Below are 17906 nucleotides of genomic sequence, written 5' to 3'. Positions count from 1 at the left end.
TAATAGTCTTGGAATAGCATTAGCTCAATGATCTATATGTTGTTATGAATTACCAAAACCACCTAGGGATAGTTGCACTTTCAAGCCATCTCATAGTTGTTGCATTGACACTGAAAGTATGCCGCTCAAAATGTTATTCAATCTCTATTTTAGAATCGAGCTCTGGCACCTCTACAAATCACTACTTCCCTCTGCGAAGGGCGTATCTATTTACTTTTATGTTGAGTCATCACCTTCTTATTAAAAAGCACCCGCTGGAGAGCACACTGTCATTTGCATTCATTACTATTGGTTTATATTGGGTATGACTTGACTGGATGTCTTTTACCATGAATTACAATGTTTAGTCAGTCCTTGATCTTTAAAGGTGCTCTGCATTTATGTTTTGCTGTCTTAGAAAGGGCAAGCGAGATACCATTTTGTCCGGTCAAATGCACGTGCACTATTATTATTATACACATCGTTCGGTCATGCAAGTGAAAGGCAATAATGACGATATATGATGGAATGATCGAGATGAGAGAAGCTGGTATGAACTCGACCTCTCTTGTTTTTGTAAATATGATGAGTTCATCGTTCCTGATTCAGCTTATTATGAATTAAACATATTTGCAATGACATTTAGAGATTGTAGTTGCTTGTGCCATGCTTGATTAGCTATGAGTTATAATGGTTTACCTTGCGTGCCAACATGCTATTAGAATGATTATGATGTGGTATGATGGGATGGTATCCTCCTTTGAATAAATTGAGTGACTCGACTTGGCACATGTTCACGCATGTAGTTGAAACAAATCAACATAGCCTTCGTGATATTTATGTTCATGGTGGATTATATCCTACTGATGTTTGTACTCGGTGTGAATTAATTTTAATGCATGTTTATGACTGTTGTGGCTCTCTCAGTTGGTCGCTTCCCAGTCTCTTGCTAGCCTTCACCTGTACTAAGTGGGAATACCGCTTGTGCATCCAAACTCCTTAAACCCCAAAGTTATTCCATATGAGTCCACTATACCTTCCTATATGCGGTATTTACCTGCCGTTCCAAGTAAATTTGTATGTGCCAAACTCCAAATCTTCAAATGAAATTCTGTTTTGTATGCTCGAGCAGCTCATGTTTCCACTAGGGCTGCCTATATCTTCCATGCTAGGTGGGTTATTCTCAAGAGGAGTGGACTCCGCTCCTCATTCACGAGAAAGGGCCGGTAACCGGGATGCCCAGTCCCATGATCCAAAAAGATCAAAGGAAATAAAATAATTAAACAAAACTCCCCCAGGGCTGTTGTTAGTTGGAGGCACTCATTGTTTCGAGCAAGCCATGGATTGATGCTTGTTGGTGGTTGGTGGAGTATAAACCTTTACCATTCTGCGTGGGAACTGGCTATAATGCATGTAGTATGGAAGATACATCCATCTCATAGTTGTTGCATGGACAGTGAAAGTATGCCCCCCAATATGTTATTCAATCTCTATTTTAAAATCGAGCTCTGGCACCTCTACAAATCCCTGCTTCCCTCTGCGAAGGGCCTATCTATTTACTTTTATGTTGAGTCATCACCCTTCTTATTAAAAAGCACCCGCTGGAGAGCACACTATCATTTGCATTCATTATTATTGGTTTATATTGGGTATGACTTGACTGGATCTCTTTTACCATGAATTACAATGTTTAGTCAGTCCTTGATCTTTAAAGGTGCTCTGCATTTATGTTTTGCGGTCTCAGAAAGGGCTAGCAAAATACCATTTTGTTATATCATGTTATGATTGTTTTGAGAAAGTGTTGTCATCTGAGTTTTATTATTATGGCTCGTTAGCTGATTATGCTATTGATATGAGTAATTGTGAGACCGAGGTGTTATTGTGAGTATAGTAAGTTCATAATATTTGCCGAAACCTGAATGCTGGCTTTGCATGTTTACAACAACAAGAGCAAACAAAGTTTGTAAAAGTTTTTCTTTATCACTTTCAGTTTATCAACTGAATTGCTTGAGGACAAGCAAAGGTTTAAGCTTGGGGGAGTTGATACGTCTCCAAGGTATCTACTTTTCCAAACACTTTTGCCCTTGTTTTGGACTCTAACTTGCATGATTTGGATGAAACTAACCCGGACTGACGCTATTTTCAGCAGAATTACCATGATGTTGTTTCATGTGTAGAAAACAAAAGTTCTCGGAATGTCCTGAAAATCCTCGGAGGCACTTTTTGGAAAATATAAAAAATACTGGAGAAAGTATCAAGACCAGGGGTCCACACCCTGTCCATGAGGGTGGGGGCGCGCCCTCCCTCCTGGGCGCGCCCCCCTGTCTTGTGGGCCTCCTGAGGCTTCGCCGACCTCAACTCCAACTCCATATATTCCGTCTCGCGGAGAAAGAAATCAGAGAGAAAGTTTCATCGCGTTTTACGATACGGAGCCGTCGCCAAGCCCTAATCTCTCTCGGGAGGGCTGATCTGGAGTCCGTTCGGGGCTCCGGAGAGGGGGATTCATCGTCGTTGTCATCATCAACCATCCTCCATCACCAATTTCTTGATGCTCACCGCCGTGCCTGAGTAATTCCATCGTAGGCTTGCTGGACGGTGATGGGTTGGATGAGATTTACCATGTAATCAAGTTAGTTTTGTTAGGGTTTGATCCCTAGTATCCACTATGTTCTGAGATTGATGTTGCTATGACTTTGCTATGCTTAATGTTTGTCACTAGGGCCCGAGTGCCATGATTTCAGATCTGAACCTATTATGTTTCCATGAATATATGTGTGTTCTTGATCCTATCTTGCAAGTCTATAGTCACCTATTATGTGTTATGATCCGACAACCCCGAAGTGACAATAATCGGGATACTTCTCGGTGATGACCGTAGTTTGAGGAGTTCATGTATTCATTATGTGTTAATGCTTTGGTCCGGTTCTCTATTAAAAGGAGGCCTTAATATCCCTTAGTTTCTGCTAGACCACGCTGCCACGGGAGGGTAGGACAAAAGATGTCATGCAAGTTCTTTTCCATAAGCACGTATGACTATATTTGGAATACATGACTACATTACATTGACGAATTGGAGCTAGTTCTGTGTCACCCTATGTTATAGATATTACATGAGGAATCGCATCCGACATAATTATCCATCATTGATCCATTGCCTACGAGCTTTTCACATCTTGTGCTTCGCTTATTTACTTTGCCGTTGCTATTGTTACAATCACTACAAACTCAAAAACATTACTTTTGCTACTGTTACCTTTATTATTATATTACTTTGCTACTAAATACTTTGCTGCAGATACTAAGTTATCCAGGTGTGGTTGAATTGACAACTCAACTAGTAATACTCAAGAATATTCTTTGGCTCCCCTTGCGTCGAATCAATAAATTTGGGTTGAATACTTTACCCTCGAAAGCTGTTGCGATCCCCTACACTTGTGGGTCATCAGTGTTAAGGAATTTATGATTCTCAAAAGAATTTCAATGCTTTGCTTGAAGAAAAATTGCCTAAGATTGATGAATTGGCTAGGAACATGGATATAATTTCTCTTGATGTTGATTCTTTGAAACTTAGATCTATTCCACCTAAGCATGATATCAATGAGTCTCTCAATGCCATGAGAATTTCCATTGATGAGTGCAAAGAAAGAACCGCTAGGATGCGTGCTAAGAAAGATTGCTTTTTAAAAGCGTGTTCTTCTAGTTTTCATGATAATAATGATGAAGATCTAAAAGTTATTGATGTGTCTCCTATTAAATCTTTGTTTGGTAATATGAATCTTGTTAATTATAGGACTGGAGATGAGTCAATTTTAGTTAAAAGGCGTCCCAATTATTTGGAGTTTTTAGATCTTGATGCTAAAATTGGTAAAAGTGGGATTGGAGAGATCAAAACTTTACATAGCAATGAACCCACTATTTTGGATTTCAAGGAATTTAATTATGATCATTGTTCTTTAGTAGATTGTATTTCCTTGTTGCAATCTGTGCTAAATTCTCCTCATGCTTATAGTCAAAATAAAGCTTTTACTAAACATATCGTTGATGCTTTGATGCAATCTTATGAAGAAAAACTTGAATTGGAAGTTTCTATCCCTAGAAAACTTTATTATGAGTGGGAACCTACTATTAAAATTAAAATTAAAGATCATGAATGTTATGCTTTGTGTGATGTGGGTGCTACTATTTCCACGATTCCAAAAACTCTATGTGATATGTTAGGTTTCCGTGATTTTGATGATTGCTCTTTAAACTTGCACCTCGCGGATTCCACTATTAAGAAACCTATGGGAAGGATTAATGATGTTCTTATTGTTGCAAATAGGAATTATGTGCCCGTAGATTTTATCGTTCTTGATATAAATTGCAATTTTTCATGTCCTATTATTCTTGGTAGACCTTTCCTTAGAACGATTGGTGCAATTATTGATATGAAGAATGGAAATATTAGATTCCAATTTCCATTAAGGAAAGGCATGGAACACTTTCCCAGAAAGAAAATCGAATTACCTTATCATGAGATCCACTTATGAATTGAATACCAAAGATGGCAATACATTGATCTATTCTCGCTTTTATGCCTAGCTAGGGGCGTTAAACGATAGCGCTTGTTGGGAGGCAACCCAATTTTATTTTTTGTTCCTTGCTTTTTGCTCCTGGTTAGTAATAAATAAATCATATAGCTTCTGTTTAGATGTGGTTTTATGTTTTAATTAGTGTTTGTGCCAAGTAGAACCTATAGGATAATCTACGGTGATAGTTAATTTGATCTTGCTGAAACACAGAAACTTTTGCGTGTACGAGAATAATTGTAGTAAATCACGGAAACGTGATTTTGAGTTGATTCTTTTTGCAGTAGATCAATAGACAAATTTCCTAGGACTTCCTATTTCGGTAGGAACTTTAGAGTTCCAGAAGTATTCGAAAGTTACAGATTACTACAGACTGTTCTGTTTTTGACAGATTCTGTTTTTCGTGTGTTGTTTGCTTATTTTGATGAATCTATGGCTAGTATCGGGGGGTATGAACCATAGAGAAGTTGGAATACAGTAGGTTTAACACCAATCTAAATAAAGAATGTGTTCATTATAGTACCTTAAAGTGGTGGCTTGCTTTCTTGCACTAACGGAGCTTATGAGATTTCCTGTTGAGTTTTGTGTTGTGAAGTTTTCAAGTTTTGGGTAAAGATTTGATGGGCTATGGAATAAGGAGTGGCAAGAGACTAAGCTTGGGGATTCCCATGGCACCCCAAGGTAATTCAAGGACAACCAAAAGCCTAAGCTTGGGGATGCCCCGGAAGGCATCCCCTCTTTCGTCTTTGTCTATCAGTAACTTTACTTGGAGCTATATTTTTATTCACCACATGATATGTGTTTTGCTTGGAGCGTCTTGTATGATATGAGTCTTTGATATTTAGTTTACCACAATCATCCTTGCTGTACACACCTTTTGGGAGAGACACACATGATTCGAAATTTGTTAGAATACTCTATGTGCTTCACTTATATCTTGTGAGCTAGATAATTTTGCTCTACTGCTTCACTTATATCTTTTTAGAGCACGGCGGTGGTTTTAGTTTGTAGAAATTATTGATCTCTCATGCTTCACTTATATTATTTTGAGAGTCTTTTAGAACAGCATGGTATTTGCTATGGTTATAAATTGGTCCTAATATGATGAGCATCCAAGTTGGGTATAATAAAAACTATCATATAAAGTGCATTAAACGCTATGATAAATTTGATGCTTGATGATTGTTTTGAGATATGATGATGGTAATATTAGAGCCATGCTAGTGCAGTAGTTGTGAATTTGAGGAATACTTGTGTTGAAGTTTGTGATTCCCATCGCGTGCATGTATGGTGAACCGTTATGTGATGAAGTCGGAGCATGAATTATTTTTTGATTGTCTTCCTTATGAGTGGCAGTCGGGAACGAGCGATGGTCTTATCCTACCAATCTATCCCCCTAGGAGCATACGTGTAGTACTTTGTTTTGATAACTTGTAGATTTTTGCAATAAGTATATGAGTTCTTTATGACTAATGTTGAGTCCATGGATTATACGCACTCTCGCCCTTCCACCATTGCTAGCCTCTCTTGTGCCGCGCAACTTTCGCCGGTACCATAAACCCACCATATACCTTCCTCAAAACAGCCACCATACCTACCTTATGGCATTTCCATAGCCATTCCGAGATATATTGGCATGCAACTTTCCACCGTTCCGTTTATTATGACACACTCCATCATTTTTATATTGCTTTTGCATGATCATGTAGTTGACATCGTATTTGTGGCGAGGCCACCTTTATAATTCTTTCATACATGTCACTCTTGATTCATTGCATATCCCGGTACACCGCCGGAGTCATCCACATAGAGTCATATTTTGTTCTAAGTGTTGACTTGTAAGTAAATAAAAGTGTGATGATCTTCATTATTAGAGCATTGTCCCAAGTGAGGAAAGGATGATGGAGACTATGATTCCCCCACAAGTCGGAATGAGATTTCGGACTTTATGAAAAATAAAAGAGGCCAAAGAAGCCCAAATAAAAAAAGAGGCCAAAGAAGCCCACCAAAAAAGAGAGAAAATGAGATAAGGGACAATGTTACTATCCTTTTTCCACACTTGTGCTTCAAAGTAGCACCATGATCTTCATGATAGAGAGTCTCCTATGTTGTAACTTTCATATACTAGTGGGAATTTTACATTATAGATCTTGGCTTGTATATTCCAATGATGGGCTTCCTCAAAATGCCCTAGGTATTCGTGAGCAAGCAAGTTGGATGCACACCCACTTAGATTCTTTTGTTGAGCTTTCATACACTTATAGCTCTAGTGCATCCGTTGCATGGAAATCCCTACTCGCTCACATTGATATCTATTAATGGGCATCTCCATAGCCCGTTGATACGCCTACTTGATGTGAGACTATCTTCTCCTTTTTGTCTTCTCCACAACCACCATTCTATTCCACGTATAGTGCTATGTCCATGGCTCACGCTCATGTATTGTGTGAAAGTTGAAAAAGTTTGAGAACATCAAAAGTATGAAGCAATTGCTTGGCTTGTCATCGGGGTTGTGCATGATTTAAATATTTTGTGTGATGAAGATAGAACATAGCCAGACTATATGATTTTGTAGGGATAGCTTTTCTTAGCCATGTTATTTTGAGAAGACATGATTGCTTTGTTAGTATGCTTGAAGTATTATTGTTTTCATGTCAATATGAACTTTTATCTTGAATCATTTGGATCTGAACATTCATGCCACAATAGACAAAATTACATTGAGAAATATGCTAGGTAGCATTCCACATCAAAAATTCTGTTTTTATCATTTACCTACTCGAGGATGAGCATGAATTAAGCTTGGGGATGCTTGATACATCTCCAACGTATCTATAATTTTTGATTGTTCCATACTATTATATTACCCGTTTTGGATGTTCATGGGCTTTACTATACACTTGTATATCATTTTTGGGACTAACCTATTAACCGGGGGCCCAGCCCAAATTGTTGTTTTTTTTGCCTATTTTAGTGTTTCGAAGAAAAGGAATATCAAACGGAGTCCAAACAGAATGAAACCTCCGGGAGAGATCTTTTTGGAACAAATGCAATCCAGGATACTTGGAGTGGACGTCAAGAAGCGGACGAGGCGGCCACGAGGGTCCAGGGCGCGCCCTAGGGGGGTGGGCGCGCCCCCACCCTTGTGGGCCCCTCGTGGCTCCCCTGACCGACCTCCTTCGCCTATATATATATCTATGTACCCTAAAAACATCCAGGAGCACCATGAAAACCTATTTCCACCGCCGCAACCTTCTGTACCCATGAGATCCCATCTTGGAGCCTTTTCCGGCGCTCTGCCTGAGGGGAAATCGATCACGGAGGGCTTCTACATCAACACCAAGGCCTCTCCGATGAGTTGTGAGTAGTTTACCTCAGACCTTCTGGTCCATAGTTATTAGCTAGATGGCTTTTTCTCTCTCTTTGAATCTCAATACAATTTTCTCCTCGATCTTCTTGGACATCTATTCGATGTAACTCTTTTTCGGTGTGTTTGTCGATATCTGATGAATTGTGGGTTTATGATCAAGTTTATCTATGAGAAATCTTTGAATCTCCTCTGAATTCTTTTATGTATGATTGGTTATCTTCGCAAGTCTCTTCGAATTATCGGTTTGGTTTGGCCTACTAGATTGATCTTTCTTGCAATGGGAGAAGTGCTTAGCTTTGGGTTCAATCTTGCGGTGTCCTTTCCCAATGACAGCAGGGGCAGCAAGGCACATATTGTATGTTTGCCATCGAGGATAAAAAGATGGGGTTTATATCATATTGCTTGAGTTTATTCCTCTACATCATGTCATCTTGCCTAATGCGTTACTCTGTTCTTATGAACTTAATACTCTAGATGCATGCTGGATAGCGGTCGATGTATGGAGTAATAGTAGTAGATGCAGAATCGTTTCGATCTACTTGTCGCGGACGTGATACCTATATACATGATCATGCCTAGATATTCTCATAACTATGCACTTTTCTGTCAATTGCTCGACAGTAATTTGTTCACCCACTGTAATACTTATGCTATCTTGAGAGAAGACACTAGTGAAACCTATGGCCCCCGGGTCTATTTTCCATCATATAAGTTTCTGATCTACTTTATTTTTCAATCTTTACTTTTCAATCTATATCATAAAAATACCAAAAATATTTATCTTATCTTATTATCTCTATCATATCTCACTTTCGCAAGTGGCTGTGAAGGGATTGACAACCCCTTTATCGCGTTGGTTGCGAGGTTCTTGTTTGTTTGTGTAGGTACGAGGGACTTGCGTGTAGCCTCCTACTGGATTGATACCTTAGTTCTCAAAAACTGAGGGAAATACCTACGCTACTTTGCTGCATCACCCTTTCCTCTTCAAGGGAAAACCAACACAGTGCTCAAGCGTAGCAATGGGGCCGCAGCCTGCCACCAGCCTGCCACCACCTCTTTAGTACTGGTTCGTGCCACGAACCGGTACTAAAGGTTCGCCACGAACTGGTACTACTGATCGCCGCCCGCCTAGCCGTTGGAACCAGCACTTATGGTCACATTAGTGCCAGTTCATTTACAAATCAGGACTAATGAGCTAAACATAAGGTCGTTTTTCTACTCTTGGTATTATCTCAAAAGTTTCATTGGATCTAGAATGAATCACAACATCACTTTTCGCCGGAGATTTCATGGTAGTTTTTGGAAACTGGAATTGATTAATGAGATCAACTCAATCTATAATTCGAATGACGTGTGGAGGGAGACGGGCGTCTTGCTCACGGAAATCCATGCCATGGTTTCACATATAAACGAAGGTTATGATTCATTTCATCCCGTTTTGGTATACAAAGCCTATAAATATGGTACAGATATGAATATGCAAGAGCATTTCAGTCTTGAAAGGCATGATGAGCAATCAAACCTCCTCCTGCTAGTGCTTCATGCATCTATGATGCAATAACAATTTCTTCCTCTGATGGTCCACATCCTAGTAAGGCAACTCCCAACAATTTGAGTCTTTTTGTAGTTTTTTTTTTACATTTTCGAGAGGTCACCGAACTTGTGTGCCCCCCAAGATCCCAACCTCTCTTTAACTGACAACAAGGCCTCATCGATGCCTTGCAAGACTTTCTGACCAACACCCACATGCCAATGCTCCGTAAAAAATATCATATTCCACGTGGGACTGCCAGACATTTTTGCAATGGAAAGAATAATTTGGCTTGCGCCTTACATTCATACTAGTTGTTTTTAGGTCTGCCAAAGTAAAGCAATGATTAGATTCTACAGAGCTGATGTGTCTAACACGAGGAATATTCGAAAAATGCTATGAAAGGGAACATCTTCTACAACATGATCGAGTTTAGCCCTTGTATTAGCATCTCCTTATTTCCTATTATCCCATGTGAAGGGAACACCCCTCCAACTAAGGTAGTGAGGGGAGCAATTTTCAACGGCTTATCTAAAGCCTCACATTTTCCCTTCCGTCCTAGAATTTGCGCCGAAGTGCTCCTCGTCGTTAGTGTCTCAATAAAGTCACCCATGCAAAGTCAAGCTTCATGTTCGAGTGCAACTAGAGTGTGCAAGAAGCACAGACACGTGATGTCTATTTTCAACCCTTGGTTCACCGTAAAACCCTGTGTAGCGCCAAGTTTTGAGTCCATTGACCTCATGCTTGACTACAACATTTATGTGGGAATATATGAAATTCTAGAGCTCAACTGAAATAACATATCAAAACAATCCAATCTCACCACTAACTCCATCGCTATCAATGACAAAACATCCAGAAAAGCCAATAAATGATTTCAAATTCTCCAAACATCTTGGTCTCCATGACGAAGAGAATGGCGAGGCCTCCCCGCTTCACAATTTTGTGAAGCTCATGAACTCTTGTGGACTTCCCAAGCCCTTGATGGTTCTAGCTTAAGCAACTCATTGTTGATGGCAGGGCTGCCTCGCAACTGCTCCTGAATTTTTTGATGTGGGTGGAGTTTGTTTCTTCTTCTTTGGCTCCCTTTCAACTTCATGCCCATCGAGCTGAGACCCATCATGGTCTGCTACAAAGGTGTCGGCGCCCTCTAAGCTAGCACCACTACCTCCTCTTGATATGTCTGAAGTGGCAATTCGACCCTTCTATACACTTTTAGCTGCCGAGGTCCTCCCTTGCGCTTGTTCATTGATTCTTCTTCTGAGGGGACGTCACCTCCGTATTGAAACCATTTTAGGAGTCTACTGACTTAGCCTCTCGCCTACTCTGCCGTGAATTCTGCTGGTCATGTGAAGATTTCAACCCAAAACTTGCTTTCCTCCATTCATCCGCGCACTTAAAACTATTTTTGTACGGAAGATTTCCATCATCATCTCTAGCACCGGATGTCGGACATACTAAATCTGAATGTCCCGAACGGCCACATGGAAAACAAAGTGGGGAACTTACTCATATTGTATATCATACGAATCCTTGTCGTTTCTCAACATCAAATAAAAAACAACTCCTGAAGGTTTTTTATACATCAATTGTGACTCTGACCACCCACCAGATCAACAATTACAACTTTTGCTTCCTTATCAAGTTGCTCGGCGATCGAAGATCCCAAGTGTCATTCCTCAGATTATAAGGAAGAATAATCTCTCTTGCCCAAATCTGAAGTTTATCAAATTTGAGTTATGATGGGCGCAGGCATTCTTCAAATTTCTCTAGGATCACCGCGTGCTTGCTCACGTGCCATGGCAATCCTTCCCAAACCGTGCCCATATCACGCTGGGTTTCAAATTCAGCCACAAACATGTTCTCTCCCAGTTGACGAAAAACAAGACCTCTAGGGTTTCCCCAAGCCACGAGGAGGGCATGGAAGATCATCTATATATGGAATAGATTACGATACAAGATCTTCCCTTCCACCAACCGATTGTATTTTGCTCCGGTCCAGACGTCATCGACCAATAAGGGGGTTGCCTCCTCCTCTGTAATGTCCAGCTTCCCCATTGCCTCCTCCAACTTTGCCATCGCCAAGCTGGACTAGCTAGCGTTCTCCGTGCCAATGCGGGAGGAGGACCGAGCGATCCCTTCCCCGTCGATCCGACGCGCCCCTAGTCGAGATTGCGAGCGCCGATGAGTCCCCTCGAAACCCTATTCGCCCTAGCCACCGCCAGAGGTATCATGGGAAGAAAGGCTTCGTCCATGTTTGAATGTAATTTTGCAATTATATAAAAACAATAATTTTGCAATTAGGTTCTTTTTGTACATTGAACATTGGGCCACACTATATATAGACTTGAATTGCCAAAAAATAATATAGACTTGGACTTTGCCATATTTTCAAGTTAAACACAAAAAAAACTTTATTTTAGAAGTACCACTTTATATTAATAACATCAACAGATTACATCATACATGGCAAATCTAAGGAGAAATCCAAAGAGACAACTCACCAAGTGAAATTACAGGAAGCAAATAACTTTTTACAGAAAAATCTTCCCGGCCCATGCAACCACCAACAAAATGACCACAATCTTCACCCGCTGCCGTCGCCGAACTAGAAGAAACGACCCCCACTAAGCCAAGATCCAAGAGATAGCCATAGCATTAAAACTGCGATGTGAGCCTTCGAACAGGCGCTGCTTGCACTTGTTGATGTGGGTAGTGGGACAAAACAAATCTCCACTCCTGTTGGATCGTGATTCTGAAGTCTTCATGCGGCAGCGCCGCTGAGGGGTTCCCGAACCGGCAACCATCTTCCACCTTCGAAGAAACTCTAGGTGCACCATATACCTCGAACGGTACCGCCGGCACAACGCCGGCCACCTCCAACACCAACACTTTTGGCTTCGCGACAACGCTGAAGGAACCGCTGACGCGGCGTGGACAAAGTCGAAGAAACAAGACCCTCGACAAAATCTCCACCGTTGTCTTTAAGGCCTTGCCTGGACAGAAATCTGTGACTCCTCAAAGCCGTCGTAGAACGCTGTCAAGGCCGTGGTTCGGAAAATTTTATTCCAGGTGAAGATGTCGGCACCGACCGAACGACGTTGCGTGAACAAACTAAAACTAAGCCTACACCTAGACATGAACCAAAAGAAATCCCAAACCTGCCGTCGCCAATGGGGTGACGAACGGAGGGAAGGGGAACGAAACTGCTCTCTCCAGGGGGTACCACCTGGTGAGAGGGAAGAAAGAGGAAAGAGGAAAGGGAGCTGCCAGGAGTATTTTCTTCGTTTCCTATAAACACAAAAAAAACTTGAACCACACACACATCACCCACTCCTCTTTGCCCACCCATCTCACCTTCTCCCCGGTTGCTCAAAAAAATCCCCTTTCCCCACACACCGCCGCGGCTTGCTCTGCCCGCCCTCTCCGCCGCCGTCTCTCTGCCAGCCCCAGCCCCAGCCCCTGCCTTGCTCCCTCTCCGCGCTCTCCACCCCTGACGACCAGCGCGGCCGCTCGTGTCGACCGCGTTGTCGCTCCCCCCTCACCTAGCACTGCCGATGCTCCGGTGGGGGAAGGTCCAGGCCGGCGTGGCGGCGCGTCACGGAGCCACCCCCAAACGCCCTGCAGCTTGCAGCTAGCCACCACCTGGTTTGTTCCTCTTCTTGGCTTTTGTAGTCTCCATGATTTGGGGGAAAAGAAATTTGGTGACCGAACTGTGCTGCTTTGTTCATCAATCATAGACTCTAGTGTAGTTTACATTGAGTATTGGCATGCTTTCATGATTTTTCTGATTTAGACATCATGAGTTGCTCGATCTTTGAGAAGATCGATCCTTCTAGAGTTTCTTTTCCCTCTCGTGGTCATATTGGTAGGAGTTTCTGGAGGAAGACGTCGAGTCAATGATGGTGATCGAATCAACGTTCATTTGAAGTGCAACCTGGATCGTGAAGATTGTGTTAGTTTGTGCTCCCCTTTCATCTTACCCTACGCTTGAATCTCGGGACGAGAATCTTGTTTAGTGGGGGTGAGTTGTCATGTCCCCAGTTCAAGCCTTGCTTGTCTCTGCATAAGCATCCATGCATCATGTTTAAATTTAAAGAAACTTGAAATGGGGATTGTTTAAACCCTAGCACCAAATGAATCCAACTAGGGTCAAAATAAAATCTTTTTCATTGAACTCAAAATGCCCTCTAAAAATGTTCAACATTTCTGGTTTGAGGTGTAAGCATCTACCAAAAATGGTTTATATTTTTGCAGGACATATTGGGCTCTGAATTAAATCATACTCTATTTGCATTTGGGCATTTAAATACTATAAAATATTTTAAATGCTCAAATAATCATAAACTAAAATGTTTACTGTTGGATATATTTTAAATAGTATCCATGATTAGTTTCATGATTTTTGGATCTGTTTAAGTATTTTATATAAAGCCCTAAAGACTACAGAATAATAGAAAACCGAAACAATAAATAAAAGAGAGAGAGATTTTACCTGGGCCACTTACCTGGCCTGGCACTGTGCCGGCCCAGCCCACCTGGCCGGCCCAGCTGGCGGCCTGGCCAACTGGCCCAGCCCACCACCGCAGCCCTCCGTCGTCTTCCTCCCCTCGCCCCGAAGCAGCTGCGTGCCCGCACACGAGCGACCGCGGCCACGTCTTCCCGCCACCTCCTGCTTGCCGCTCGCGCCCCTGAACGTATGGACGACCTCCACGTCGTCGCCCCGACCCCCTGGACCCCTCCATTCGCCCCCAACTCCTCTCGCTCGCCCGTTCTCCGCCATGGCCAAAACCTCCATGGACGCGCCGCCGTAACCCCGCGCCCACAGCCACTCCCTCGCTCCATCTCTGCCTCCCCGAGCTCCGTATCATCTCCAGCTTCATCCTCTACGAGCCAAGCCTCGCCAGACGCCCTGCCGCGCCGCCCCCGACGCCTTCTTCTTCCTCGGGTCGCCGAGATCGCCTCCGCCGCCCCGCTCGCTCCGGCCCCTCCCCGAGCTCACCGACTCGCCCGTCGTGATCTACGTGAGCTTCTGATCATCCTACCCCTCTCCGTTCTCTCTCTGGCACGCTGTAGCCGCCACGCCCCTCTCGCCCGACTGTGCCGCCGCCTGCACTCGCCATCGACACGACTCCGGCGACCATTTGGTCCGGGCATCGTGTCCAACATGCTCGCTGCCTCGCGTAGCTGCTGTAGGTGCCACGAACGCGATACCACGGCCACTGCAGCCCCGTAGCCAGAAACACCCGAATGCCAGCGCCGCCTCGAGCTCGTTTCCGGCGAGCTCCGGCCGTCCCTGTTGCTGCCGCATGCCTTCCTGGATGCGGGCGAGCCCCAGCTCCCCGCGCGTGCTCTCGGCCGCCCGTTTGGTCGCCAGAGACGCAAACCTGAGCACCTCCGCCGTCTCTGGCGTCACCGGCGATGAGCCGTGGACCAAGTCCGGCGAGGTTGACTCGTTTGACTTGGGGTTTGACCCCCCCAGGGTCACTGACGCGTGGGCCATGCCCCTATTTAGTTTAGGTGTGAGTTTAATTAGCACTAATTAACTAAGTTAATTAGTTGACTCACTGACAAGTGGGCCCAGGCTCTAATTAACCTAGGTTAGTGCTAACCTAACGCTAACTAACTCTGTTAGTTAGTTGTTACACTGACATGTGGGTTCCAGCCGTTAGGTTTGACCTGGGCTGGCGCCTTTGACCTGCTGGCGTCACCCTGACGCAATGCTGACGCAATAAGTATTTTCTGCATTTATTTTTATACAGGAAATTCCAGAAAATGCTCTAAACTTCTAAAATTCATAGAAATTTAACCGTAACTCAGAATGAAATAATTTATATATGAAAAATGATCAGAAAAATCCAATATATCCATCTGCACTGGTTTCATGCATGTTTAAGCTACTTAACCTTGCTGTTCATGTCAAAACATGATAATGCACTTTATGAATTCATAGTTTGATTTTGAATTTGAATCTTTGGTTCATATAAGCTCAAACCTTCCTGCTCTTAGCTGCATTAGCCCAAATCACAGCATATTGCCATGTCATGATCATGCATCATATTGTGCATTGCATTGATTGTATTTCTTCTCGGTTGCCGGTATTTGCCCCCTCTCGATAGACGTGTTCCGACAATGAGTTCGATGACACCGATGAAGAGCTATATTATCTTCAGAAGTGCCAGGCAAGCAAAACCCCCTTGTTCATTCCGATACAATCCCACTCTCTCACTCCTGCTCTCTTTTACTTCATTAGGACAACAACGATTCATCTGTTACTTGCTACGGTAGCTGAACCCCTTTATCCTCTGCATGACCTGTCATTGCCACAGTAAATAGATGAAACCCACTAGCATGAGTAGGAGTTGTTTGAGCCCCTGTTGTGCCTACTCATTCATGCTTGTTAGTCATGCCTGCTATTGCTTAGAGTTGAGTCAGGTCTGATTCATCGGGAATGAATCAGAGGTGTGTGAACATGTCCTACTGTGTGTGTGAGCAAAGTGTGTGAATACGATTTGGTAAAGGTAGCGGTGAGAGGCCATGTAGGAGTACATGGTGGGTTGTCTCACTGAAACCGTCCTCAGGAACTGAGTTCTGTGTTTGTGATCCATGAAACAGTTACTACCATGCATTGGGCCCGAAACCAATGGACCCTCTCGGCTTCTTAATCACCCTTGTCCTCTGTCCAGGAGTTGCAAGTAGTTTCTGGTGTTTGTAGTATGCTGGAGGCCGTGGGCAGCGCTGACCGGAGGGGTGGGCTGTGATGCGTTAGGCACGTGGCACGGTGTACCGGGCGCCCATTTGGTGTCTCGGGAACCCTGCACACATCGTTTGGGGCTGTGAGTGAAACTCCGGCCGGATCTCCTCGCGGATGGAACCCGAATAGGCGATAAACCTGGACTAGAGACTTGAGTGTTTAGGTAGGTCGTGGCCGACACCCTCGTTGGGCTTCCGCTTGAAGGTTGCCGAGTACATGTCATGTAAACGGCGGTAAGTGGTGGGAGCGTGTGTGAAGAAGTACACCCCTGCAGGGTTAATATCATCTATTCAAATAGCCGTGTCCGCGGAAAAGGACTTCTGGGTTGCCTGTACAGTTCATAGACAAGTGAAAGTGGATACTCTAAAATACGCAAGATAAGTGTGAGTGCTATGGATGGCGTTCTCGTAGGGAGACGGGAGCGGATCCATAGTGGTGTATTGATATGGTGAATATGTGGACTCGTGTGCGCCACCTCAAAAGAGTTACTTGCGATCGTAGTTTAGGATAGCCACTGAGTCAAAGCTAGCTTGCTGCAGTTAAACCCCACCATCCTCTTTGTTGATAATGATGCATATGTAGATAGTTCTGATGTCAGTCTTGCTGGGTACATTTGTACTCACGTTTGCCTATTTTATGTTTTTGCAGAGAGACTTCAGTCTCACTAGTAGTTCCGCTTGGATTTCGACGTTTAGCTTGTTACCGCAGCTACGATCTTGTGCCCTTGGCAGGATCTGGTAGACAGTCAGGCTTCTCAGCCCTTTTCATTTGTAGATGTCTGTACTCAGACATGTTAAGCTTCCGTTTGTGCTTTGACTTGTATGCTCTGAAAGTTGGGTCGTGAGACCCATGTTTGTAATATCTCGCTCCTCGGAGCCTATTGAATAAAATACTTGAGTCGTAGAGTTATGTTGTGATGCCATGTTGTATTTACACATATCGAGCATATTGTGTGTATGTTATTGAAATGCTTGGTATGTGTGGAATCTGACTATCTAGTTGTTTATCCTTGGTAGCCTCTCTTACCGGGAAATGTCTCCTAGTGCTTCCACTGAGCCATGGTAGCTTGCTACTGCTCCGGAACACTTAGGCTGGCCGGCATGTGTCCTTCTTCGTTCCTGTGTCTCTCCCTTCGGGGAAATGTCACACGATGAATACCGGAGTCCTATTAGCCCGCTATAGCCCGGTTCACCGGAGTCCTGCTAGCCCAGTGCTACAGCCTGGATTCACTCGCTGATGACCGACACGTTCGATGCTGGGTCATGGATGCCTATCCCTGTAAGTTTGTGCCACTTTGGGTTTACGACTAGCCATGTCAGCCCGGGCTCCTTATCATATGGATGCTATATACGTGTGCCAAAAGGCGCAAACGGTCCCGGGCAAAGGTAAGGCGACACCCGTGAGAATACCGTGCGTGAGGCCGCAAAGTGATATGAGGTGTTACATGCTAGATCGATGTGGCATTGAGTCGGGGTCCTGACAGTGAGCCTTCGAACAGGCGCTGCTGCGAACGACGTTGCACTTGTCGATGTGGGTAGTGGGACAAAACAAATCTCCACTCCTGTTGGATCGTGATTCTGAAGTCTTCATGCGGCAGCGCCGCCGAGGGGTTCCAGAACCGGCAACCATCTTCCACCTTCGAAGAAACTCTAGGTGCACCATATACCTCGAACGGTACAGCCGCCACAACGCCGGCCACCTCCA

This window comes from Triticum aestivum, chromosome 7B (genome assembly GCF_018294505.1).
Source record: "Triticum aestivum cultivar Chinese Spring chromosome 7B, IWGSC CS RefSeq v2.1, whole genome shotgun sequence".
In the NCBI taxonomy this organism is placed as follows: domain Eukaryota; kingdom Viridiplantae; phylum Streptophyta; class Magnoliopsida; order Poales; family Poaceae; genus Triticum; species Triticum aestivum.
The sequence above is the reverse complement of the archived record's forward strand: the minus strand, read 5'-3'. Positions refer to the sequence as shown.